The sequence below is a fragment of the Bubalus kerabau genome, chromosome 3, assembly GCF_029407905.1.
Source record: "Bubalus kerabau isolate K-KA32 ecotype Philippines breed swamp buffalo chromosome 3, PCC_UOA_SB_1v2, whole genome shotgun sequence".
Taxonomy (NCBI): Eukaryota; Metazoa; Chordata; class Mammalia; order Artiodactyla; family Bovidae; genus Bubalus; species Bubalus kerabau.
Window position 1 is genome coordinate 82070450 of NC_073626.1, and position 27191 is coordinate 82097640.

The window sequence follows — 27191 nt, forward strand, 5'->3', positions numbered from 1 at the left end:
GAAAAACAGTATCTATCTCACAGGGTGTTATGAGGATTAAAAATCTATATAAAAAGCATATATTATATCCAACCAGCTTATATGACTCAACCAGCTTATACCCAACTAGTCTATCCTAAAGGAAATCAGTCTGAATATTCATTGGAAAGACTGATGCTGAAGCTGAAACTCCAATACTTTGGCCACCTGATGCAAAGAACTGACTCATTTGAAAAGACCCTGATGCTGGGAATGGCTGAAGGGAGGAGGAGAAGGCTGGGAATGGCTGAAAGGAGGGGATGACAGAGGATGAGATGGTTGAATGGCATCACCGACTCGATGGACATGAGTTTGAATAAGCTCCAGGAGTTGGTAATGGACAGGGAAGCCTGGCGTGCTGTGGTCCATGGGGTTGCCAAGAGTCGGACACAACTGACCGACTGAACTGAATATTATACCCAACATAAACATTCAAAAAAGGTCAGAAGAGTTTTCATGAATCTCTCAAAGAATATTCTTTTCTTCCTCTTTTTGCTTTCATTTAATCATCTTCAATGTAGGGCTATTAATTAATCATCTTCTATGATGACAGAGAGATCATTATGTAAACTGAGTTCCAATGCTACATGAATAACAGCAATATGCTGTGCTGTGCTTAGTTGCTCAGTCATGTCAGACTCTTTGCGACCCTATGGACTGTAGCCTGCCAGTCCATGGGATTCTCCAGGCAAGAATACTAGAGTGGGTTGTCACGCCCTCCTTCAGGGGATCTTCCCAACCCAGGGACCAAACCCAGGTCTCCCACACTGCAGGCAGATTCTTTACCATCTGAGCCACCAGGGAAGCCTGAGTAAGAGCAATACCTTATATTAGAGAACATTAGATTTTGCTCATGTACAGTAAGTAATGAATGAACTGATTCATTTGCCTTCCCCCTTTTCTGTTTCTCCCTACTTCATTCAATTATGGGTGTCCCACCAAACTGACCACGTTTTAGTTCTACACAAAAACATTAGGGATTTATAAGGGAAGCAGCTGTTTCGCTAAAGTTACAGCCACACTATTATCAGATTCAGCAGTTTCCACACCGGCAGTTTATTTCCAGGTGAAGCTAAACCCTTTCCAATGGCAGATCTTCCTATGTGTCAGCTTCACTGCTGTGGGAAGGCTCACCAAGACTTAATTCAAGCCACCTGCTGAAGGCTGAACACTAAGTGTCTGGAGTGAGTGCTATGAATCCAAAGAGAGTCCGTGTCAATTATGTCAGTATTACTCACAACTCTCACTGTTTTATTATTATTATTATTTTAATATTGTGTGACAAAATGAGATTTGACAAAAAGTTTTACCATGACATTTTATAATATCAATAAACCTCATCCACATGAGCAATTTACAGTTTTATGCCTCACTGTATTCTACTTCTGGCTACATGGGCTGTGTGGTCTGAATTTACATAAATATTCAGATCATAAAACATCTGTTCCAATTAAAGGCATTTTGCATTTGTCTTATCACAATGGTATCAGGTCTGATGTTGAACTTAAAGAGTTTTTGTTCTTGGCCTTATAAGAAGAGCATTATGTAAGCTGCAATTCTATGTATAAAAACACTGCCCTTCCTGCTGAGCACAGTGAGACTGAACAAGTGTTTTTACCAAATCCTTGCAGGTCAAAAGGAAAATGAAAGTTTGCTGAGTAAGTTTTAAGGGCTGAGGAATGGGGAAAACAAAAATCTTAGGGAAAGACAATTGACAGTCAGGGTTAAGGGGCCTGGGAACAAATCCACTTACGGGTAGAGAAGCAACCAACAATCACCCTTCTGACTCTGAGGCATTAATCAGCCCATGGTTTTCTATAAGCAGAAAAGAAAGAGAGAGGGGCCTCAAGATGGAAGCTTTTGGTTTTAAAGCATGTTTTGTAAATGGGGGATGTCTGCAGTGAAACAGACTGATTTTCCTCAGAGAGGGTGTCCTCAATTATCCCTGGAAAATAGTCATAGGAATTCCAACGATTTTAAGAAGGAGCATTAGGCAGAGATACAATGTTGCAAAACAAAAGATGATGGAGTTACCAACTCATTCTCAACAACAGCAATGACAGGAAGCTCAAAGTGAGTCATCCTGACTCCATAAGGTGAGAGGATCCTTCAAACGCAAGAAGGAAGGGAAAGTGCCTGGTTAACCTTGGGTGTGCTGATCTTGGGGGTACTGAGGAGATGGAACTTGTAAATAATGAGTGTGCAAAGAAAGTCTGATACACACGGCAGGTGTTCAGTATGTAGTTCAGAAATAAACAGATGAAGCTGTGTGTAGCATCAGTAGAACAATACTAGCTCCCACTTTTTAACTCCTAATTAGCCATCAATTTTTGTTAACTTATTTAGTCATTTGACAGATGAAAAAAAAAAAACACACCAGCTTTCAGAGATTAAATATTCACCCAATTTAATACAGCCAGTTGCCTGTGCAGCTACAACTCTAACCTAAGCTTGATTACAGAACCAGACATCTTAATCCTTATGGTTTAGTGAAGACTCTGCTCACAGGAGCCATTTTTTCATGGGTTCAAGTTCCCAGCCTACTACTTACTAGCTTGAGTGACTTACACAATCTCTTACAACTCATTTGGTTGTCTACAAAATGAGGATAATCCTGGTTGCTATGGTCTGTTCACATTCTTCTTTCAAATTCATATGCTGAAGCTGTAACCCTTAAATGTAATAGTATTTTTGAAATGTAAGGTTTGGGAGGTGGTTAGGTAATAGGGTCATTAAGGTGAAGCCCCAATGATGGGACTAATGTCCTCATAAGAAGAAGAAGGGACCTCTTTCTGCCATGTGAGAATACAGGGAGAAGGCAGCTCTCTTTGAACCAGGAAGAGGGTTCGCACCAAGAACTCAATCATTCTGGCACATCTGTGATCTTGGAATTCCTCCAGAATTGTGGGGATAAAATGTTTAAACTATCTCCTTGGTCTGTAGGATTCTGTTACAGAAGCCTGAGCTAAGACCCTAGTGCTTCCTTTCATGGGTGTGTGTGAGTATTAACTGAAATAGTATTTGGAAAGTTCTGAGCGACTGAACTGAATTGAACTGAACTGAGTGTATGCTAAGTATGGTGTATGGTAACTACTCTGTAAATGTGAACTATTAATATCTTTAAAAGCATCAGCTACTGCTTATGTATGATTTTCATGTGAACAAGAGCAAAATGACCCATTTTTGACCAAAACTAATATTTGGAACATCTTTCTAGATGCTGAGATTTATTCTCTTGTTGTTGTTTAGACACTCAGTTGTATCCAACTCTTCGCGACTCTATGGACTGCAGCATGGAAGGCTTCCCTGTCTTTTACTGTCTCTCAGAGCTTGCTCAGATTCATGTCCATTGAGTTGGTGAAGTCGTCTAACCACCTTGTCCTCTGTCATCCCCTTCTCCTCCTGCCTTCAATCTTTCTCAGCATCAGAGTCTTTTCTAATGAGTCTGCTTTTAATATCAGGTGCCCCAAGTACCGGAGCTTCAGCTTCAGCATCAGTCTTTCTAATGAATATCCAGGACTGATTTCCTTTAGGATGGACTGGTTGGATCTCCTTGCTGTCCAAGGGACTCTCAAGAGTCTTCTCCAACAACACAGTTCAAAAGCATCAATTCTTCGGTGCTCAGCCTTCTCTATGGTCCAACTCTCACATTCATACACGATTACTGGAAAAACCCATAGCTTTGACTATATGGACCTTTGTATTCTCTTACATGTTAAATAATAACAAATTTTCTATGTATGATGTCTCATGTGGAAACCCATGGACAGACACTAGGGAGGCAGTGCTATGTGATATGAAGGACATGACATTTGGAGCCAGAAGACCTGCTTCAATCTCAGCTCTGAGTGGCTGTGTACCCTTCAACAAACCAGTTGTATCTTTAAGCCTCACTCTCTGCCTTGGTAAAAGAGTTCGGAATAATACTCCCTGTCAGACGATGATAGGTTTTAAAGTATTTCATAAACTGTAAAGCACTGTACAAATATTAGTTATTATGTTAACACCATGAGAATGTTTGAAAAAAAGAAAGAAAACAACACGTTGCTAGTGAAATCTGAAGAGCTTTTTAATTTGGGAATTGTTGCCAACACCATTAAGAACTTAGACACACTGTACTAAATTTAGCTTAAAACAAACAAAAAAATGAAATGTGATTCAAACCCCAAAAAGATGTATCTCATTATACATGAAGAAAGGACTTTGAAATAGAGTCAGAGAAACCTAGAGAGGAACATTGTGGACACATAACCCAGAAGTTATAGTAAATCAGAAGACAAGAGTTGAGTTTTTCCAATGTCATGCAGCATTGAAAAGGGGAGTTCTATTTTAGGCTTTTATCAAGAGACAATGGACTCCTTTCTTCTTCTTGGAGCCTGAACAATGTGGGTCTAGCACCCTTCTGGGTACTGCAGGTCAGATACAAGAGCCAGAATGCCTCACACACACCATACATACACAGGAGTCTGTCTTTGAAGAAGAAATTGGTCTAATTAGAGACCTCAGTGGGGGCACTCGGCCACCACCCACAGCTTCGTCAAACCAGTGGATGCCCCTCCGCTCTTCTCATGCTTTTTTCCTCAAAGGGATTTTGCCTGCTTCACCTCTGTACATGACTTTTTTGGATCAGCTTGAATCTGATCTGAATCTAAGTATACAGGAAGCAGACTGGACGAAGAGACCATTGAGAATACATTGGAAAAGATGGAGGAACATGGTGACTGATCAAAATGAATCGTAGTATTTGGTAAAGCAACATGTTGAAAAAATAAACCCGGACCTATAGTTCCCAAGGAGTGGGAGTAAAGGAGGGAAAGATTGGGAGTTTGGGATTAGCAGATGCAAACTGCTATATATAGAATGGATAAACAACAAGATCCTACTATATAGCATAGGGAAAACTATATGCACTATCCTGTGATAAGCCATAATAGAAAAGAAAATGAAAAAGAAAATATATATGTAACTGAATCACTTTTCTGTATAGCAGAATTTAATACAACATTGTATATCAACTATTTCAATTAAAAAAAAACTCTAAAAAAACGCTTGAGATAATAGGGAGAGGGGAAAATATATGGATCAAATGATTGCCACTCTCAGAGGAAGTTTCCATGGCTGCCCCTGGTGAGGTGCGTCCCTACACACAATTCCAGGCTGTCACCCTCCTCTTCTACTAATGAATACAAACACTGAGCCCGTGACTCAGGGGCCCACACACCCCTACTTTCCAGAGCTCTTCCCTCTCTGGCATCATCCTTCTGTCCACTATTTGCACCTGCCATCTTACAGCAGAGAAAGGGTAGTGGTGAGGGTGTAAAATTACATGTCTTGATCAGTTGAATCCCTGGTGTATATTAAGACAACATCCTCTATCATTCTTTTCAGCATGTGTCACCACCTGCCATTCAACAAGTATATTCTCTACTGATTCTTATGTGGCCCTCTAAGTGGGCAGGACTGGACTTCAGTGACCCTCTCTCATGGTCCAGGCCTTTCCCTTTAAGCTATCTTTTCTCATAGCCACCAAGTCCAAGCCTCTTTCCTTGGGTCTTTCTAGTGCATGCAGCCATGAAATTAAAAGATGCTTGCTCCTTGGAAGAAAAGCTATGACCAACCTAGATAGCATATTAAAAAGCAGAGACATTACTTTGCAGACAGAGGTCCCTATAGTCAAAGCTATGGTTTTTCCAGTAGTCATGTATGGAGGTGAGAGTTGGACCATAAAGAAGGCTGAGCACTGAAGAACTGATTCTTTCTGACTGTGTTGTTGGAGAAGATTCTTGAGAGTCCATTGCACTGTAAGGAGATCAAACTAGTCAATGCTAAAGGAAATCAACCCTGAATATGCTTTGGAAGGACTGATGCTAAAGCTGAAGCTCCAATACTTTGGCCACCTGATGCGAAGAGCTGACTCATTGGAAAAGACCCTGATGCTGGGAAAGATTGAAGGCAGGAGGATAAGGGGTGACAGAGAATGAGGTGGTTGGATGGCATCATTGACTCAATGGACATGAGTTTGAGCAAACTCCAGGAGATAGTGAAGGACAGGGAAGCCTGGCGTGCTGCAGCCCAAGGAGTCGAAGAGTTGGACACAACTGAGCAACTGAACAACAAGTATAAGGATAAGGTATGAGTAACTGATGAACTACCAAGTTAATTTCTCCAAAGAACACACTGGTAAGTTAAAATGAGAGTAATGAAGAAAAACAAATAAGGAATTGAGATAAAAATGGTATTTTTTTTTTTAGCATACTAATCCAGAATACTTAATTCCCTTTAAGATATTTTCTGGAATAAATGTTAAATATCTGAGCTCCATTTCAGTGCCAGGATAATTACTACAAACTTCAGTAATAGAAAGACTGAAAACAAACTACTTAATAAGAGATGAGTTGTATGCATCCAAACAGTAAAATAATATGCAGCCATTAAAAATGATACTATAAAAATATTAAATTATATGGAAATACTATATCCTAAAGTCTAATATACACATAGTTTGCTGTTTGACATTTCTGAAATTGGGAAGTATCTCACAGTCAATCTTGAGACAATTCAACGGTTACTAAGCAGATGAGTAAGTTGTCACTTATTTTCCCTGGGCATGCAAGTGTGTGTGTGTGCTTATTCAATTGCTAAGTTGTACCCAACACTGTGACCTCATGGACTGTAGCCTGCCAGGCTCCTCTGTTTATAGGATTTCCTAGGCAAGAATACTGGAGTGGATTGCGATTCTCTTTTCCAGAGGATCCTCCCAACCCAGGGATCGAACCCATGTCTCCTGCATTGGCAGGCGGATTCTTTACCACTGAGCCACCAGGGAAGCCTTAGCTGTATGTTATCTGTTTCTGTTATCTGTGTGCCACTTCAGTTGAGCTATTTGTAATGGTACCACCATATATGTTTCATTTTTAACGTTTGCACTTCTAATTGTAATTTTAGTTGTCATTTTAATTGTCTACAAATACACTTTGATACTACTTTGACATGTAAAATATTGTGTGCACAGAAGATTGTGTCTGCTGCATATCAGACGATACAATTAAAGGCACTAAAAATAGTCAAATCTTAGGAATACAGGACAGAATTTTCCAAGCCAGGAGAAACTAGTCTGGCCGATTCATACAACATGGAGGACCCTCACTCAAGCACTAATTTATCAAAAGCTTCTGACTGACTTTCAAGAGAAGCTGTTTAACTTTCATTTATTTATAATACAAGTAAGAAAACAACAAAACTAAATAGAGCAAAAAGAAAACCTATATGGCTTTTGGGGTCTTTTGATTTGCCTCAAAAATTTAATATCAACCCTAAGAGTGGGGAAACGTCAAGATAAAGGTCCCATGTTATGAGAAATGTCATGTCACTGGGAAAAAATGCAGAACTATTGATGGCCAGCAAAAACGTATGACTATGAATGATGGACACCACATTCTTTCATTTTTTCCCTTACGGAATGGAAATGTCCCTAAGGTTATTCTATGCCTGTCCCACCACTGTAATTTGGAAGTAAATAACTTTACTTATAGTTTAGTAGGTCCACAGATAGAAAAGAAGTTTGCCCCACAGTGAAACATACCCAGCTCACACCTACTTGATTTAGGTGATTTACACAATGAGACTTAGGACTTCTGAGCCGATAATCCTTAGATATAAGTTTTAGGCTTACACTGATGGTATGATAAGTTGAGACTTTGGAGGATATTGGGATAGGATATAGGATGGATGTGAATTTTGGGGGGCAAGAAGATGGACTGTGGTAAGCTGAAAAAAGATGCCACTCCCCCCAAATGTGTATTTTCTTTCTAATCCTCAGAACCTGTGAATAATACCTCATGTGGCAAAACAGTGATTATTACCTTAGACGGCAAAAAATGTGATTAAATGAAGGATCTTGAGACTAGGTGTTTAGCTTGGGTTATTTTAGTGGGCCCTAAAATTTTCACAACTATGCTTATTCAGGAGGGGCAGAGGGAATTTTGAGATAGACACACACATACAGTGGAGAAGGCACTGTGAAGATGAAGGTGGAGTTTTGCAAGTGACATAGCAAAAATCCAATGAACAGCTGCATCCTCCACAGGCTAGAGGAGGCAAGGAACAGTTTCTGCCTAGAATCTCAGGGGACAGTTCAGTCCTGTCAAAAGACTTGATTTTAGACTTCTGGCCTCCAGAACTGTGATGTAATAAATTTCTATTGTTTTAAATTATCAAGTTTGTGGTAATCTGTTTCAGTAGCCAGCCCCAGGAAATTAATGCAAAAGACAGGGACATATAATAGTATGGTATGGCATCATCAGGAGTTATGAAGGAGAAACTGTTAAAAAAAAACCGTGTAGCACAAATGTGATTTTAATTTTAAAGTAGAATGAATGAATAAATAAACAAAGAAATGCATATGGAAGATAATACGTCTTGGTTTGCTTGGGTTGCCCTAACAGAGTACTATAGAATAGGAAGCTTGAAAAACAGAATTTTTTTCCTCAGAGCTCTGGAGACTTGAAGTTCAAAATCAGAGTGCAGCATGGTTGGCTTCTGGTGAGGGCTCTCTTCCTGACCTGCAGTTTTCTTCCTGTGTCCTCACAAGGGGAAGAGACGGACAGCTCTGATTGCTTCCTCTTCTTACAGAGACACTAATCCTGTTAGGAGGGCCCCACCCTCAAGACCCCATCTAAAATTAATTAACTCCCAAAGACCCCACTTCCCAACCTCATCACACTGAGGGTGGGGTGTGATTAGAGCTTCAATTTTGGGGAGATGTAAACATTCATTCTGCAACACCATATAACATGGTGTTCTAGGAAACTGAGAATTTAGGTGACATTTAATCACATTCTTTCATTTGTATAAAGTGTGGTATAAACATTTAACCCTTTGCTGATATGAAAGGAGCCCTTAACCTTGAATTGATAATTAGACCTATTCAGGGTGGGGAATATAGTACTCTCTAGGAAAGAACACAGGCAATTCTCTTGCTTTATAGGGATTAAAGGGTGTGTTCTGAAGGAAAGAGTTCACTGCCATTCAGAAGTGAAACATTCTTTTTTCGTTGTTAATGGTGTCAACTTTGGATTTAAGAAAATTTTTTTAAATTTCCAGATAATCCAAGAATCACTAATGATAAGGAAATACAGCTTTGATGGGAAGGGATTAAAGGAATGAAAGAGAAAGAGAAGGGAGGCTGAGGAAGAAGGGTAAAGAGAGGAGTCCCAGCAGGGCAAGTGGTATGACAAGGTCCACTGCCAGGGGACAAGGCTGAGCCAGTGTGCTAAAGGCATGACCACTACCTACAAAGAGGCACTTAGATCCCAGGAACACTTTGGAGCAGGTCTGGAGAGCAGGCTTAAAGGTCTCTGGGTAGGTACTCAACCATCATGCCTAGCAGGTACCAAAAGTCCTCGTCCCACCACCATGAAGTGACTTTGGGACATGCCTGGGTACTTTAAAAGTAAAGAGGACCTTTGGGCCTTGTGGGAATGGTGAAGACAACTTTTGACTGCTGTACCGCACAGTTAAAATGAAGTCCTCAACTTGGAATAAAACAGGATGAATGTTCTTTTTCACGTTTTATTTTGACAGTAAATATGTAATACTGTAAACAGTACAAAAAAAGAAAAAGTAAAGTCCTATGAAATGACATAAAAGAGGAGTCTATATATCTACCAAAAGCCATCTGTTGAGTATCTTAAAAGAAGGATGAGGTAAACTCATCAATAGCATCACATCATAGGTAAAAGACTAGTTGGCTGGTCAACTAAGTGCTTAACCCAGCATTAGTTCTCTGAGCCCTGGGACTTTGAAATTAGGAGAGGCTGAAGATTAAGTGAAAACAGAAAATGAACTGGAAAAGTGTGAAAAGCTGATGGAGATAATCACCTCTGCCTCCCAAAGGACAAAGCTTAACTCCATCACTTACAAAATTTCCCTTCACATTGGCTTTGGGGCTTTGTGTTGTTAATGATATCTCTTAAGCTCAAAAAAAGTATAGATGCCTTGTGATGGTCAGTGAGCTTCTGGCATACAGCAAATCACTGTGACTTAATTGTCTGTTACATGGTATAGAGAGACGGGTTAGATGTTTATGATGACACAGCCTTATACCTGCACTCAATCAGTTGGTTTGTAAAGAACATACATCTTCTTTAACCTTAGTTAGAGAAGGGTGAATGAACATGTGACACAGAAATGATGGAGTGCCTAAATCAAAGAGATATTAAAGACCAAATGTCAATTACATGTAAATAACAATGAATTTAAAGATACCTGCAATTCTTGTAGACTGCATTCAGCCTTGCAGAATGCACTGGGTGCAGTCAGATAGAATGAAAGACAAAACTGCTTTTGCCACATACTAGTTCTGCTAAGTTAGACATGTTATTAACCTCTTGGAGTCTTGGTTCTTTTGACCATAAATTGGGGGATAATGATATTTATCTCAAGGGGATGTTGTGAATGTTAATTAGATAAAGTATCTAAAGTGTTTAACCCAGTGCCTTTGTAAATCCAGTCCCTGTTGTTCTTTGATGCTGCATCACCAAATATGAGCTTTGTCAAATTGCAAGTCTACAAGGGAAAAAGGCTCTGGGGCAAGATGGTTTCTCCTGTCATCATTAAATCATGCTTACTGTTTACTCTTAAGATGAGTCTTGGCTGCTGCTTTGTCTCAGGCAGGGCAATGTGCCTGGACTAGTGGAGACCAAGCCAGGAGCAATAGCAGGGCTGAAAATTAATGAAAAGATAAAACTGCCACAAAGAAAGAGAGGAACAGGTAGGGAGCAGGGATGACAATATTAACTTGCAGCACAAGGCCTCTGGGTATGAAAATCATAGGTGCTGCTTCAAGCAATAATCACGAGACTCACAAAGGAGCTTGAAATTCTAGAACTACTTGGAAGTAGTAGACCTAAGCTGGCAAAGCAGGCTGAAAAAATGATGTCCTGAGATGAGCACCATGGATAGCTCCCAGGGAAGTCATTTTTTTCCTCCCTGAGAAGGAGGCAACTAAGAATTACTCAAACCTGTTTCATGGAGAAGCCAACATCTCTGCCTTAAAGAATCAAGATCTATTAAGACATATTTGATCCCTAATATCAGAAGAACTTTTTACCTATTCAATATTCCTACATATAAGTCAATTCAGTTCAGTTGCTCAGTCGTGTCCAACTCTTTGCGAACCCGTGGACTGCAGCACGCCAGGCCTCCCTGTCCATTACCAACTCCCGGAGTTCACCCAAACTCATGTCCATCGAGTCAGTGATGCCATCCAGCCATCTCATCTTCTGTTGACCCCTTCTCCTCCTGCCCCCAATCCCTCCCAGCATCAGGGTCTTTTCCAATGAGTTAACTCTTCACATGAGGTGGCCAAACAAAGTACTGGAGTTTCAGCTTCAGCACCAGTCCTTCCAAAGAACACCCAGGACTGATCTCCTTTAGGATGCACTGGTTAGATCTCCTTGCAGTCCAAGGGACTCACAAGAGTCTTCTCCAACACCACAGTTCAAAAGCATCAATTCTTTGGTGCTCAGCTTTCTTCACAGTCCAACTCTCACATCCATACATGACCACAAGAAAAACCATAGCCTTGACTAGATGGACCTTTGTTGGCAAAGTAACGTCTCTGCTTTTGAATATGCTATCTAGGTTGGTCATAACTTTCCTTCCAAGGAGTAAGCGTCTTTTAATTTCATGGCTGCAGTCACCATCTGTAGTGATTTTGGAGCCCCAAAAAATAAAGTCTGACACTGTTTCCACTGTTTCCCCATCTATTTCCCATGAAGTGATGGGACCAGATGCCATGATCTTAATTTTCTGAATGTTGAGCTTTAAGCCAACTTTTTCACTCTCCTCTCTCTCTTTCATCAAGAGGCTTTTAAGTTCCTCTTCACTTTCTGCCATAAGAGTGGTATCATCTGCATCTCTGAGGTTATTAATATTTCTCCTGGCAATCTTGATTCCAGCTTGTGCTTCTTCCAGCCCAGCGTTTCTCATGATGTACTCTGCATATCAGTTAAATAAGCAGGGTGACAATATACAGCCTTGACGTGCTCCTTTTCCCATTTGGAACCAGTCTGTTGTTCCATGTCCAGTTCTAACTGTTGCTTCCTGACCTGCATATAGGTTTCTCAAGAGGCAGGTCAGGTGCTCTGGTATTCCCATCTCTTTCAGAATTTTCCACAGTTTATTGTGATCCACACAGTCAAAGGCTTTGGCATAGTCAATAAAGCAGAAATAGATGTTTTTCTGGAACTCTCTTGCTTTTTTGATGACCCAGTGGATGTTGGTAATTTGATCTCTGATTCCTCTACCTTTTCTAAAACCAGCTTGAACATCTGGAAGTTCACGGTTCATGTATTGCTGAAGCCTGGCTTGGAGAATTTTGAGCATTACTTTACTAGCGTGTGAGATGAGTACAATTGTGCAGTAGTTTGAGCATTCTTTGGCATTTCATTTCTTTGCAATTGGAATGAAAACTGACCTTTTCCAGTCCTGTGGCCACTGCTGAGTTTTCCAAATTTGCTGGCATATTGAGTGCAGCGCTTTCACAGCATCATCTTTCGGGATTTTAAATAACTCAACTGGAATTCCATCACCTCCACTAGCTTTGTTCGTAGTGATGCTTTCTAAGGCCCACTTGACTTCACATTCCAGGATGTCTGGCTCTAGGTGAGTGAGCACACCATCATGATTATCTTGTTCTTGAAGATCTTTTTTGTACAGTTCTTCTGTGTATTCTTGCCACCTCTTCTTAATATCTTCTGCTTCTGTTAGGTCCATACCATTTCAGTCCTTTTTCGAGCCCATCTTTGCATGAAATATTCCCTTGGTATCTCTAATTTTCTTGAAGAGATCTCTAGTCTTTCCCATTTTGTTGTTTTCCTCTATTTCTTTGCATTGATCACTGAAGAAGGCTTTCTTATCTTTCCTTGCTATTCTTTGGAACTCTGGATTCAGCTGCTTATATCTTTCCTTTTCACTTCTCTTCCTTTTACAGCTATTTGTAAGGCCTCCTCAGACAGCCATTTTGCTTTTTTGCATTTCTTTTCCATGGGGATGGTCTTGATCCCTGTCTCCTGTACAATGTCACAAAGCACGGCCAAGAGGAGCTACCCCATGCCCAAGGTGAGGGGCTGTGACTGAGAATGCCAGGCTGCGATGGTGCAGGAGCAGCCAGGAGGAGCCACCCCATGTCCTAGGACAGAGGTGGCTCCTGATAGAAGCTACCCCATGTCCGAGGTCAGGGGTGGTGGTGGAGAAGAGCAAACCCACGACCAAGGAGTGGTGGCTGCTCAGGCGCAGGAGGGCGGAGAGGAGCTACACCACTTTCAAGGTCAGGAGGGGTGACTTGTCCAAGGTAAGGAGCAGCGGCTGCACTTTGCTGGAGCAGCCATGAAGAGATGCCCCACGTCCAAGGTAAGAGGAACCCAAGTAAGATGGTGGGTGTTGTGAGATGGCATCAGAGGGCAGACACACTGAAATCATAATCACAGAAAACTAGCTAATCTGATCACATGGACCACAGCCTGGTCTAACTCAATGAAACTAAGCCATGCTGTGAGGGGCCACCCAAGAGGGATGGGTCATGGTGGAGAGGTCTGACAGAATGTGGTCCACTGGAGAAGGGAATGGCAAACCACTTTGATATTCTTGAGAACCCCATGAACAGTATGAAAAGGCAAAATGATAGGATACTGAAAGAGGAACTCCCCAGGTCAGTAGGTGCCCAATATGATACTGGAGATCAGTGGAGAAATAACTCCAGAAAGAATGAAGGGATGGAGCCAAAGCAAAAACAATTCCAAGCTGTGGATGTGACTGGTGATAGGAGCAAGGTCTGATGCTGTAAAGAGCAATATTGCATGGGAACCTGGAATGTTAGGTCCATGAATCAAGGCAAATTGGAAGTGGTCAAACAGGAGATGGCAAGAGTGAATGTTGACATTCTAGGAATAAGCGAACTAAAATGGACTGGAATGGGTTAATTTAACTCAGATGACCATTATATTTACTACTGCGGGCAGGAATCCCTCAGAAGAAATGGAGTAGCCATCATGGTCAACAAAAGAGTCTGAAATGCAGTTCTTGGATGCAATCTCAAAAACGACAGAATGATCTCTGTTCATTTCCAAGGCAAACCATTCAATATCATGGTAATCCAAGCCTATGCCCCAACCAGTAATGCTGAAGAAGCTGAAGTTGAATGGTTCTATGAAGACCTACAAGACCTTTTAGAACTAACACCCAAAAAAGATGTCCTTTTCATTATAGGGGACTGGAATGCAAAAGTAGGAAGTCAAGAAACACCTGGAGTAACAGGCAAATTTGGCCTTGGAGTACGGAATGAAGCAGAGCAAAGGCTAATAGAGTTTTGCCAAGAAAATTCCCTGGTCATAGCAAACACCCTCTTCCAACAACACAAGAGAAGACTCTACACTTGGACATCACCAGATGGTCAACACCGAAATCAGATTGATTATATTCTTTGCAGCCAAAGATGGAGAAGCTCTATACAGTCAGCAAAAACAAGACTGGGAGCTGAATGTGGCTCAGATCATGAACTCCTTATTGCCAAATTCAGACTTAAATTGAAGAAAGTAGGGAAAACTACTAGACCATTCAGGTATGACCTAAATCAAATCCCTTATGATTATTAAATATAAGTCAGCAATATCATAATAACTGGACACAACTTTTCAGAACTGCTTCTTCCTTGGAGAGATCTAGTCTGACCTTAATTGGTTTGACTCAGGGTTGCCCTTCATTCTTAGAGATCCTGAACAATTTATTGATCTAAAAGGAAGGTCCCCACCTCCCTTAACACTAATACAATGTTGGCCTTTAGGGTTAGTGATGGGGCAATTATAGAATGTTTCAACTCTGGGAGGTCATGAGTGTGGCTCCCATTATGGGGCCATATTTAGTTCAGTCCACTAGAAAGTCTAGCCACACTATTGTTAAGAGTTCATAAAGGGATAGATATAAATTCTGTTCTACTCTCTGTGTACCCTAGGGAAAGTCATTTGTTCCTTCTTAGTGTCATCTCAAAGATAAAGGAATTGAACTGTAACATCTTAAGGGAGATAAGAAGTTCCATTATGAAGAAGTAATTTGGTTTACAATGATTTGTTCAGAGACTCCAGAGATGCAAAATATATCCCCGAGGAAAAAGACAACAGCTGAAAAGGTATATATATATAGGATCAGGAGTCAACCAAGCACTTTCAGAACCACAAAAAATTAAGGTATTTATCATTGGCAAGGGAATGAAAGAACCATACCCATAATGTGTTTGGTTGCAAAGTACTACGGTGTCTCAGAACTGGGACACATCTTCTCAGATATTTTATACCAGAAATTGGTAGAAATACCAAGGCTTTACATAAGAGGTTTGAATTGACTATTGTCCTTCAAGTTTCAAGGCATCTAGATGTCAGAATGTAGGGTTTTATGAACTTTAAAATGTCTGAAGGGCAGCGTATCAGAATATAGGAGACGGCTGTGGGCTAAAATGACTCTGCTGGGCCACACAAGCTTTGAATTACAAGAACACGTCTCACAAAGCAGTGTTTGCTGATGGACTTTTGTGATTCTTGGAACAAAGAGTCTCATTGTAATTTCTGAATAATGAAACTGGGGCTCTTCAGTTGTTAGGTTCTCCAACCACTGGATAAAATAAGACCTTGTATTTTCTGAAGCAGAGATTCTCTAAGTGAGGCCCTTGGATCCCTGTATGTCTCTGATATAATTTTAGGAGGTCAATAATATCCTTTCCTTTCCAGCTACTTGTTTCTGTGGGGCTTGATTTTCTTCTAAAACTTCAAACAAAATAATCGATCACAATAAATTTATTGCAAGAGCAGATATGAGAATCCAGTTCTTTTCTATTAGGCCAGACAGTATTGAGATTTGCTAAAATATAAAACTATGCCATCACCTCATTAACTTGTTTTGGAAAATGTAATTATTTTCTTTTAAAAGAAAGCTATTTCTTTTTAATATATAATGACTTTATTCCTCCTAAAACTAAACAAAAATGTTATATATCTTTCAACTTTAATATCTAATATGGAAAAATTCATAAATACAACTCACACAATAAAAAGCCCTTTGGGAAGCTTCGATAATTTTTAAGAGGGTAAAGAGATAAAAATGTCTGACAGCCACTGTCTCAGAGGCATCAGAATTCAAGTGTTTCTGAATAAGTAACCAGTCTTTTAATAACAGAGGAAAAGTGAGTGAAGATTCTTGGTTTCTAAGTTTCTATGAGATGTTGTCTGGGAGATATGGGGGTTTAGATATTTACTTGGTTTGATGTAGGGTGACCCATCTGGCACATGAGGGTCTCCCTTCAGGGTCTGGACTCTACCCACCCTGGACTGGCTTTGGGCTTGGGAGTAAACCTGGAGAGATAACACTAGTGAGGATCACACTGTTCACCTACATTTCTGCCTCTAGATCTGCCTCTAGAATAATCCAGTGATGAAAGTGCCCTATGCTAAAGCCTTTGACTGTGTGGATCACAACAAACTGTGGGAAATTCTTTAAGAGATGGGAGTAACAGACAATCTTACCTATCTCCTGAGAAATCTTTATGTGGGTCAAGAAGCAATGGTTAGAACTGGACTTGGGACAACTAACTGGTTCAAAATTGGGAAAGGAATACAAAAAGGCTGTAAATTGTCACCCTACTTATTTAACTTCTATGCAGAGTACATCATGTGAAATGCCAGGCTGGATGAAGCACAAGCTGGAATCAAGATTGCCAGGAGAAATATCAACAACTTCAGGTATGCAGGTGATACCATCCTAATGGCAGAAAGAGAAGAGGAACTAAAGAGCCTCGGAAAAGACTGGCTTGAAACTCAACATCAGAAAACTAAGATCATGGCATCTAGTCTTATCACTTCCTGGCAAATACAAGGGGAAAAGTGCAAGCAGTGACAGATTTTATTTTCTTGGATTCCAAAATCATTGTGGATGGTGATTGCAGCCATGAAATTAAAAGATGCTTGCTCCTTGGAAGAAAAGCTGTGACCAACATAGATAGCATATTAAAAAGCAGAGATACACTTTGCCAATGAAGGTCCGTATAGTCAAGGCTAAGGTTTTTCTAGTAGTCATGTACAGATGTGAGAGTTGGACCATAAAGAAGGCTGAGCACCAAAGAATAGATGCTTTCGAACTGTGGTGTTGGAGAAGACTCTCAAACATCCCTTGGACTTCAAGGAGATCAAACTAGTGAATCCTAAAGGAAATCAACCCTGAATATTCATTGGAAGGACTGACATTGAAGTTGAAGTTTCAGTACTTTGGCCACCTGATGTGAAGAGCTGACTCAGTGGAAAAGAGCCTGATGCTGGAAAAGATCGAAGGCAAAAGGAAAGGGGGTGGCAGAGGATGAGCTGGTTGGATGGCATCACCGGCTCAATGGACATGAATTTAAGCAAATTCCTAGAGATAGTGGAGGACAGAGGAGGCTGGCATGCTGTAGTCCATTGGGTCGCAGAGAGTTGGACATGACTAAGCATCTGAACAGCAACAGCAACAACAAAAGTGCCCTGCAGCCAGGCATGACTGGATTAAATGAAAAGCTTAGGATAAATGCAAGGAAAATCTGTTGATATTAGTGAGAAATATTACATTTTAAAATATTATCTTTAGGTAACTGATTGAAGCTTTATCACTTAAATGTATCAAATATAAACATTTTTTGTCAATATTTCACTGGTCTGCAGTTTACAGGAAACAATAAACAATACTGTTAAGCTTTATCTTTGGAGCAAAAAGATTTACGAGGATGGAAAATCTCAGTATAAATTTGGCTAATTGAGATGAATTCCAAACTAAATGTATGAAAATAAATTTAGAATGGAAATACTTTCAAATAAAGTATTAAAAGATGAAATTTTAATGTTTTAGAATATACTTCATATTTCCAGCTAACCCATAATGGAATTATATATATATATATATATATACACACACACACATAGAGAGAGAGAGAGAGAGAGAGAGATATTGATATTACTGGACTTATTAAATGAAAGCAAAACTCTTGCTTTGCAATTTTGAACAAGTCGTTTAGTTTTCTAGTTAACACTACTACCAAATAAGGCGAGTACATCAATAATCATCAGTTTTAACATAAGTAGGTTTCTTAAGTATATTTTGTTCTCAGGTAATAAAACATGTCACCCGCTGCCTTATAATTCTTTTTGTTTACCCTTTAAACTATTTTTACTATAAGGTTCAAAGGCAAGATTAATCAAAATCTTAGATCAATCATCACAAAATGGTGAATGGCGACATTAGTTCAGTGACCTTTTATAGAAGACCTCAACAATATTATAGAAAACTACAGTATTTCAGGCAAGAGTAGAATTTTTACCTTTAAAGAATTTAGATTTTTTAGTAAAAAAATTTTTTGACTCACTAGCTCATTGAGTATGTTCTTCCCCACATTGTGCTGGGCTCTCTTGGGGGTGGTGGGAGTGGAGTAGAGATGGAGGTGAGGGATAGAGGTAATTCTTGGGCCAGTTCAACTTTTACTTATCTGGTTCACTAATATTTGTGTCACATGATTTAAGAACTCGTTTTTTGCTACTTCTGGGTTTTATACAATTTTAAACAACTGTTTCTTAAATTTTCTGGTTCCCAAAGCAGTGGGATAAAAACTTTATCAAAGACCATGCTAATTCAAAGCCATAGACTTATAGCTTGTCTACCATGCTACTACATTTTAAGTAACCAATTATTATTTAAAATTACGGTTTCAGTGGCATTAAGGAAGCGTAGGAGTCACGAACTCTGTATGATTACAAAGAACTGGGATTCTCATTAAAGGACATAGAAAGTTAATTAAAAGCTAATAAAATGAAAATTTTCAAATATCTGATATTCTCTACTTATTCAGTACATCTGGAGAATTGTCAACTGTGATCAATGACAAGTAAAAGACACAAGTCTTTCTCTTGGAATAATCTCAGCCTCTTTGAGAAAAAGGGTCAAATGTTTATATAACATAATCCACTCACATCACATCAAAAAGAGGAAGGAATACTCAGCCTGTGATGTATTGTACAGATTCATTAACTTCAGAGAAGCTGTGCAGGGAATTCTCTAATACAAATGGAATTTATATTTACATTACAGTACATCAATACTGTAGCCTACATCAAAGCCTGTGATTATTAAGCAAAGATTCCAAGTAAATAAGTACTGGTACTACAATTAACATCTGAGAAGAGTAATTAGTAAACTTCTTTATCTCTTTTACACAGAACAGATTTCTTATTTTCAATAAAAGCAACATAGAGAGAATACTGTGTTTCTCTGACAGCTCAGTTGGTAAAGAATCCACCTGAATTTGCAGGAGACCCTGGTTCGATTCTTGGGTTAGGAAGATCCACTGGAGAAGGGATAGGCTACCCACTCCAGTATTCTTGGGCTTCCCCTGTGGCTCAGCTGCTTAAGAATCTGCCTGCAATGAGGGAGACCTGGGTTTGATCCCTGGGTTGGGAAGATCCCCTGGAGAAGGGAAAGGTTACCCACTCCAGTATTCTGGCCTGGGGAATTCCATGGACATACGGTCCATGGCGTCGCAAAGAGTCAGACATGACTGAGCGACTTTCACTCACTCAGAATACTACATCCAAGGGTAATATCCGTGAAGAAGGCAATCAAAATATCAAAAAAGAATTTACCATTATCAAAAGATGAGGCATATAAGCCTACCCTCAAAGGGATGAGAAGTTGAAAATAATGTAACTCATATGGCAAACCCACCCTGGCCTGCTCTCAGCTACGCTGGTAGCTCAGCTAGTAAAGAATGCACCAGTGATGCAGGAGACCCCGGTTGGATTCCTGAGTCAGGAAGATCCACTGGAGAAGAGATGGGCTACCCATTCCAGTATTCTTGGGCTTCCCTGGTGGCCCAGATGGTAAAGAATTTGCCTGCAATGTGGGAGACCTGGGTTTGATCCCTGTGTTGGGAAGATTGCCGGGAGAAGGGAACAGCTACCCACTCTAGTATTCTGGCCTGGAGAATTCCATGGACTATATAGTCCCTGGTGTCACAAAGAACCTCTATTTTACTATAGGACTGAATTTCATCTGTCTACAGGACCAGGGAAGGGTGTGTGTGTGTGTGTGGTGTGTCTCCCTGGAAGCTGTCAGCCCTGAGATATGTCAGTCACCAGTAGATCTCTGAGAATGTACTGATTCCCTCTTCTGTCCTGAGCAGGATCTTTCAAGTCTTGAAACCTTGGCTTGGGCCCTGGCACTATGCAAAGCTTTCCCTGATTTTCCCCTCCTTTCCCCATTTTGACTTCTGATTCTTGTCCTACCAATTCCCAGCTGCCTCCTGGATTTTAGTTCCCATAGGTTGTTGCTCATGCAGAAAACACACACTGTTATACTTCCTTTAAGATACACTTGTCGCTTTCTGACAAGGGATGAATTCTAATTTATACTGTCGTTTTCTGCTTCTGCCTTTGTCTGTCCACAAAAATAATTTCTACAATGGAGAATGATCAAAGGCAGTACAGACAGTGAGAGACACAAACTCTCCCTTTTCTGCAATGCTTCAGCTGCTCACAAACTGTCTCCCTTTCTTTTGCTTTAACTGTACATAAACCTGCTGAATCCTTTTCTGTTGTCCTTAGCTCCTCCAAGTAGGAGCTATGATCCTATACGAAAACTTCCTGGTTGCATGAAATAAATTGTCTGTAACTGTGCATTTGCTCCAGCACATAAACTAAATTGTCTGTAACAAGAGTGTATTTTCAATGATGAATCACACCTGCAGAGCACTTTGTGATTGAAATGACAGTGAGAGAGGGAGAAGGAGAGGGAGGGCAAAGTGTGTGTGTGTGGGGTGGGGGTGGAGAGAGAGAGACAGAGAATGCTCAACAATAACAATGTATGCTCAGTTGCTCAGTCGTGTCTGACTCTGCGACCCGATGGATTGCAGCTCACCAGGCTTGGACTGCAGCCCATCAGGCTTCTTTGTGCATGTAATTTTCTAGGCAGGAATACTGGAGCGAGTTGCCATTTCCTCTTCCAGTGGATCTTCCCCACCCAGGGATTGAACCAGAGTCTCTTGTGTCTCCTGCATTATCAGCACCCTGTCCATCACCAACTCCTGGACTTCACCCAAACCCATGTCCATCGAGTCGGTGATGCCATCCAGCCATCCCATCCTCTCGTCCCCTTCTCCTCCTGCCCCCAATCCCTCCCTGCATCAGGGTCTTTTCCAATGAGTCAACTCTTCGCATGAGCTGGCCAAAGTATTGGAGTTTCAGCCTCACTATCAGTCCTTCCAATGAACACCCAGGGCTGGTCTCCTTTAGAATGGACTGGTTGGATCTCCTTGCAGTTCAAGGGACTAGCAAGAATCTTCTCCAACACCACAGTTCAAAAGCATCAATTCTTCGGCACTTAGCTTTCTTCACAGTCCAACTCTCACATCCATACATGACCACTGGAAAAACCATAGCCCTGGCTAGACAGACCTTTGTTGGCAAAGTAATATCTCTGCTTTTTAATATGCTATCTAGGTTGGTCATAACTTTCCTATAGTATCACTTATAGTCATCCAAATAGAAACTGAGAATAATTTCCAGTATCCAGATGTCAGGCATGATGTAGGTGAACCATTCAGATAATTGCATTGTTTATTCAGATGTTTTAGCTGGTTATCTCCATAATATACTCTCTACCAGCAAAAAACAAATAAGTGAGTAAATTAATAAGTAGCCTGTATAAAAAATAAACAAACAAAAAGTGATTTTACCACGAAAAAGCGAATTCCTAAATAGCAAATGTTGAGATAAAACAAGTATTATTTTTATCAAAATGGCCTATCCTGATATATCGTCAGAGTTGCATTCATAATTAAAAAAAAAACTCATTAAAAAATCACATTTTAACCACAATGTCAGAATGGAAAAGGAAAATAGGTGCTAGAAGTTTAGGCTTGGAGAAATACTGCTGGTTTTCACTCATGACTTTCAGTATGCAGTTGTATTGACAGTACAATTCATCTGGCAAAGCGAGAGCAGAAGTACAGCTCACTTTGGCCAAGCACTGTGGCTACTTCCCATTCACCGAGGAAGCTGTCAAGCAGACACCTTACACGTTCTCATCACCTTTATCACTCATTGTTCTGATAAGAACCAGGTCTCTCACACACAGCAGATTTGTACAGTGTTCCCTTATAGGTAAGAGGTAGGGAATAGGATTCTAACAAATGGTGATCACAGAAATGAATCTCATTCTTTTAGATTCAATAAATTTATATTAAATTATGTGACATGAACTTGAGTACAAAAAACATACTTGTAATCACATAGGGTTTAATATTACTCTTAGAGCACACCAAGAAGAAATTCACTGGATCTGCCTGTATATCAAACATTATATTATTTGATAAAATAACTAAAGTAGCAAAACATATGTCATTTAAAAAAATACCTCCAAACTGTGCAACTAGAGATTATCATACCAAGTGAAGTCATAAAGAGAAAGACAAATACCATATGATATCACTTATATGTGCAATCTAAAAATGAACCTATCTATGAAACAGAAACAGAGAACAGAGATTCACAGACACAGAGAACAGACTTCCAGTTGCCAAGAAGCAAAGGATTTAGGGAAGGATGGAGTGGGAGGCTGGGGTTAGCACGTGCAAACTACTATATACAGAATAGATAAACAATAGGTCCTACTATATAGCACAAAGAACTATATTCAATATCCTGTGATAAACCATCATGGAAAAGAATTTAAAAGTGTGTGTGTGTATACATACATACATACATACATACATATATATATATATATATGTATTTGAATTGCTTTGCTATACAGCATAAATTAACACAACACCGTAAATCAACCATACTTCTATTTTAAAAAAAAATCCCCAAACCAACATATACACACACACAGGATGTGGGTCACACACACACACACACACACACACACAGATGAGGTCACTCCCAACAGGAAGTGATACTTTTTTCTAGAGTTTGAAATGGAGACCATCTTACCCTTCAACCAAAAAACATAGAAAATGGGTAAATTCAAGTTAAAGCAAAGTTATGGAGCCTGGTATAATTTCAGACTTCCTCTGAGTAGGGATGCTTTGACAGTGAAAATCTATATATGTATACATGTGAAAACATGCTTGAAAGATGTATAACACAGACAACAGGTTTGTTGGGATGATGAAATTGTGTTTTCTGATGTATTTTCCACACACTATACAATTTTTATGTCATAATAATTAATTATAAAATGAATTGGAATTCACTTTTAACTTCCCAGTTCAATTAGCCCTCTTTCCAAGAAAACTTTCATAATATCTTATTTATATCTTATTTTTGGAATTTGTACATGTTCTAGAGTTACAGTTTCCAGTTTGCTTATAATAAGCTAATAAGCTGTGCATTAATTTGGTCCTAGATTTTGGGGATGAGTATAAGAATTTGTAAGTAAATTCTGGATGTTGTTAATAATAAGTCTTTTAACTAAAATTTGGGAATGCATATACTTGTTTTTCTATTCTGCTCAGAAAGGATAACAATTGCCATGTGCATATGTGCAAAAATCATGGAGCTTCCTTCTCCAATGACTAACTTTTATCTAATATTTTCACATGGGCATTCTTTATTCTAAATGGTCACTAATTTCACCCTTTGATGTGGTATTTTTTTTTTTTTACAGAAAATTATCAATTTGTTATTTAAACAAATTTAACTCTGAATCTACTACTTTCTTAAGTCTTTGTTACTAGAGATGGGTCATTCCCATCAGGAAGTAATACTTTCTTCTAGAGTTTGAAATGGAGACAACCTTACCCTTCAACCATGTAATCTTCATGGCTCAAAGAAACCCATCTGCAATAGAAACCACAACAGGATCTGGAAGAACAACAAAAGGGAAGGGAGCTTGACGCAAGTCCAAGTTTTTCCAAGTAAGCACAGAGTAATCTAATTTGTTAGAGATTTATTTTGATGTAGCTAGTGAGCTTGTACGCAGCCACATTCAGGTTAAAAGTTATACACAACGACCACGTGCTTCAACATTTGAAAATCAGTTAATATAATTATCAACAGCCTAAAATAGAAAAATCACATCATTATATCAACAGATATAGAAAAAACCATTTGATAAAATGCATGTTCCATTCATGATTAAAACTCTCAGGAAACAAGGATTAGAGGGGAATTTCCTTAACTTATAAACAATACCCACAAAAATCTTACATCTAAACATTATATTTAATGGTGAGAAACTTGAAGTTTTCTCACTAAGATCAGGTACAAGACAGGGTGCCCCCTTTTACCTCTCCTCTTCAACACTGTATTAGAAGTTCTAGGGAGAAGGCAATGGCACCCCACTCCAGTACTCTTGCCTGGAAAATCCCATGGATGGAGGAGCCTGGTGGGCTGCAGTCCACGGGGTCACTAAGAGTCGGACACGACTGAGCGACTTCCCTTTCACTTTTCACTTTCATACATTGGAGAAGGAAATGGCAACCCACTCCAGTGTTCTTGCCTGGAGAATCCCAGGGACGGGGAAGCCTGGTGGGCTGCCGTCTATGGGGTTGCACAGAGTCGTACACGACTGAAGCGACTTAGTAGTAGTAGTAGTAGTAGTAGCTAATGCAATAAGATAAGTAAAGGAAATAAAAGGTATATATATTTGAATAGAATAAATAAAAATGTCTTTGTTGTCAGATGACATGATCAACTATACAGATAATTTTAAAAGAACTGACAAAAAATCTCCCAGAACTAATAATGATTATAGCAAGTTTGTAGGATAGGATGTAATTACATAAAAAGTAATTTCATTCCTATATATCAACAGTGAACAAGTGGAATTTGAAAGAGGTCAGATGATACAAAATGCTAAATACAATCTGATTGAATTTCTATAATATTCTGGAAAAGGTAAAACAATAGACAGAGAAATTAAATCCGTGTTTGTCAGAGGCTGAAAGTGGAAGAAGATTGAGTACAAAGGGACAAGGAACCTACTGGCATGATGGACATATTCTGTGTCTTGATTTTGGTGGTGATTAGTTTGATACATCAGTATCAATCAAACTTAACATTTGAAAAGAGTGAATATATCATGTTTCAATAAACATTCCTTAAAAAACAGTACTGTTTACATTAGCACTACAAATATGAAATATTTAGGAATTTGTAACAAAATATATGTAAGATCTAAGTGAGGAAAACAATAATACTCTGATTAACAAAGTCAAAGAACTAAATTCATGGAGAGGTAATACATGTTCATACTTAATATCATCAAAATATCAGCCCTCCCCAAATTTATCTATAAATTCAATTGCAATCCCAATCAAAATTGCAGAAAATTATTCTGTAGGTATTAACAAACTGATTCTTAACTTATATGAGATGCAAAAGACCCAGAATAGCTAACACAATATTCAAGGGAAGAACCAAGTCAGAAGGCTGATATTACCTGATTTCAAGACTTAAGACAAAGCTGCAATAATTAAGACAGTGTGGTGTTAGCAAAAGAATAGACAAATAGATACATGGAACAGAAGAGACAGCCCAGAAATAGACCTCCATACAGATCTTTGACAAAGGAGCAAAGGAAATACAATGATGCTGCTGCTGCTGCTACTGCTAAGTCACTTCAGTCGTGTCTGACTTTGTGCGACCCCATATAGTCAGCAGACCACCAGGCTCCCCTGTCCCTGGGATTCTCCAGGCAAGGACACTGGAGTGGGTTGCCATTTCCTTCTCCAATGCAAGAAAGTGAAAAGTGAAAGTGAAGTCGGTCAGTTGTGTCCGACCCTCAGCGACCCCATGGACTGCAGCTAGTTTTTTTCAACAAATGTTGATTGAACAACTGGACATCCACATGCAAAAACACAAATCTAGACACAGACATTATACCCTTCACAAAAGTTAATTGAAAATGGATCACAGACCTCAATGTAATACATGAAATTATCAAACTCCTAGAAGGTAACTCCTAACATATTTTAAGGTGAAAATCTAAATGACCTTGTGTATACTGATGACTTTTTAGATATATCACCAGAGGTATGATCCATGAAAGAAATAATTGATAAGCTGGGCTTCATAAAAATTAAAAACTTCTGCTCTGTCTCTTCTGCAAAAAGACACTGCCAGGAGATTGAGAAGACAAGTCACAGACAGTGAGAAAATATTTGACAAAGTCTATCAGATAAAGGTCTATTATCCAAAATACATAAAGAAATCCTAAAACACTCTAAAATAAGAATAAACATCCTGACTTTAGAAAAATACGCCAAAGACCTTAACAGACACCTCACCAAAGAAGAAATATGGATGGAAACTAAATATATGAAAAGATGCTCTGCATCATATGTCATCTGGGAAATGTAAGTTAAAACAACAGTCAGGATTCACTAAGACGTATTAGAATGGCCAAAATCCAGAACACCAACATCACCGAATCCTGGTGAAGATGGGGAGCAACGGTAACTGTCATTAACTGCTGATGGAAATGTAAAATTTCCAGAGACTTTGGAAGACTCTTTGGTACAGAGACCTTGGAAGAAAACTTGGCAATTTCTAAACAAGTTCTTACCATATGGTTTAGCAATCACACTCCTTGTTATTTACCCAAAAGTAGTTGAAAAATTTGTGTGTGAAAAACTTGCACAAAGATGTTTATAGCACATATATTCATAATTGCCCAAACTTGGAAGCAACCAAGACATCCGTCAGTTGGTGAATGGATCAATAAACTATGGTACATCCAGACAATGAAATACTATTTAGCATTAAAAAACAAATTAGCAATCAAGCAGTGAAAAGTCACAGAAAAGCATTACATGGATATTAATTAAGAGAAAGAAGCCAACCTGAAAAGGCTGCATGCTGTATAATTCAAACTATATGACATTCTAGAAAAGGCAAAACTATGGAGACAGTGTCAGATTTTATTTTTCTGGGCTCCAAAATCACTGCAGATGGTGACTGCAGCCAGGAAATTAAAAGATGCTTACTCCTTGGAAGGAGGGTTATGACCAACCTAGATAGCATATTGAAAAGCAGAGACGTTACTTTGCCAACAGAGGTCTGTCTAGTCAAGGCTATGGTTTTTCCAGTGGTCATGTATGGATGTGA

The 27191-nt window shown here is 39.4% G+C and overlaps 1 protein-coding gene across 13 annotated transcripts in view; it reads right to left on the reverse strand.

Annotated features, from left to right (window-relative positions):
• B3GALT1 (beta-1,3-galactosyltransferase 1) overlaps window positions 1-27191 on the reverse strand; it is a 616865-nt gene that overhangs the window by 130023 nt on the left and 459651 nt on the right. For 9 of the 13 annotated variants that reach the window (XR_008711875.1, XR_008711876.1, XM_055572362.1 and 6 more), the window contains one exon: window positions 23883-23945. The exons of the other annotated variants lie outside the window; for them this stretch is intronic. The gene's annotated coding sequence lies outside the window, so the exon portion shown is untranslated. The remainder of the gene's footprint in view (window positions 1-23882; window positions 23946-27191) is intronic. 13 annotated transcript variants of the gene reach the window in all.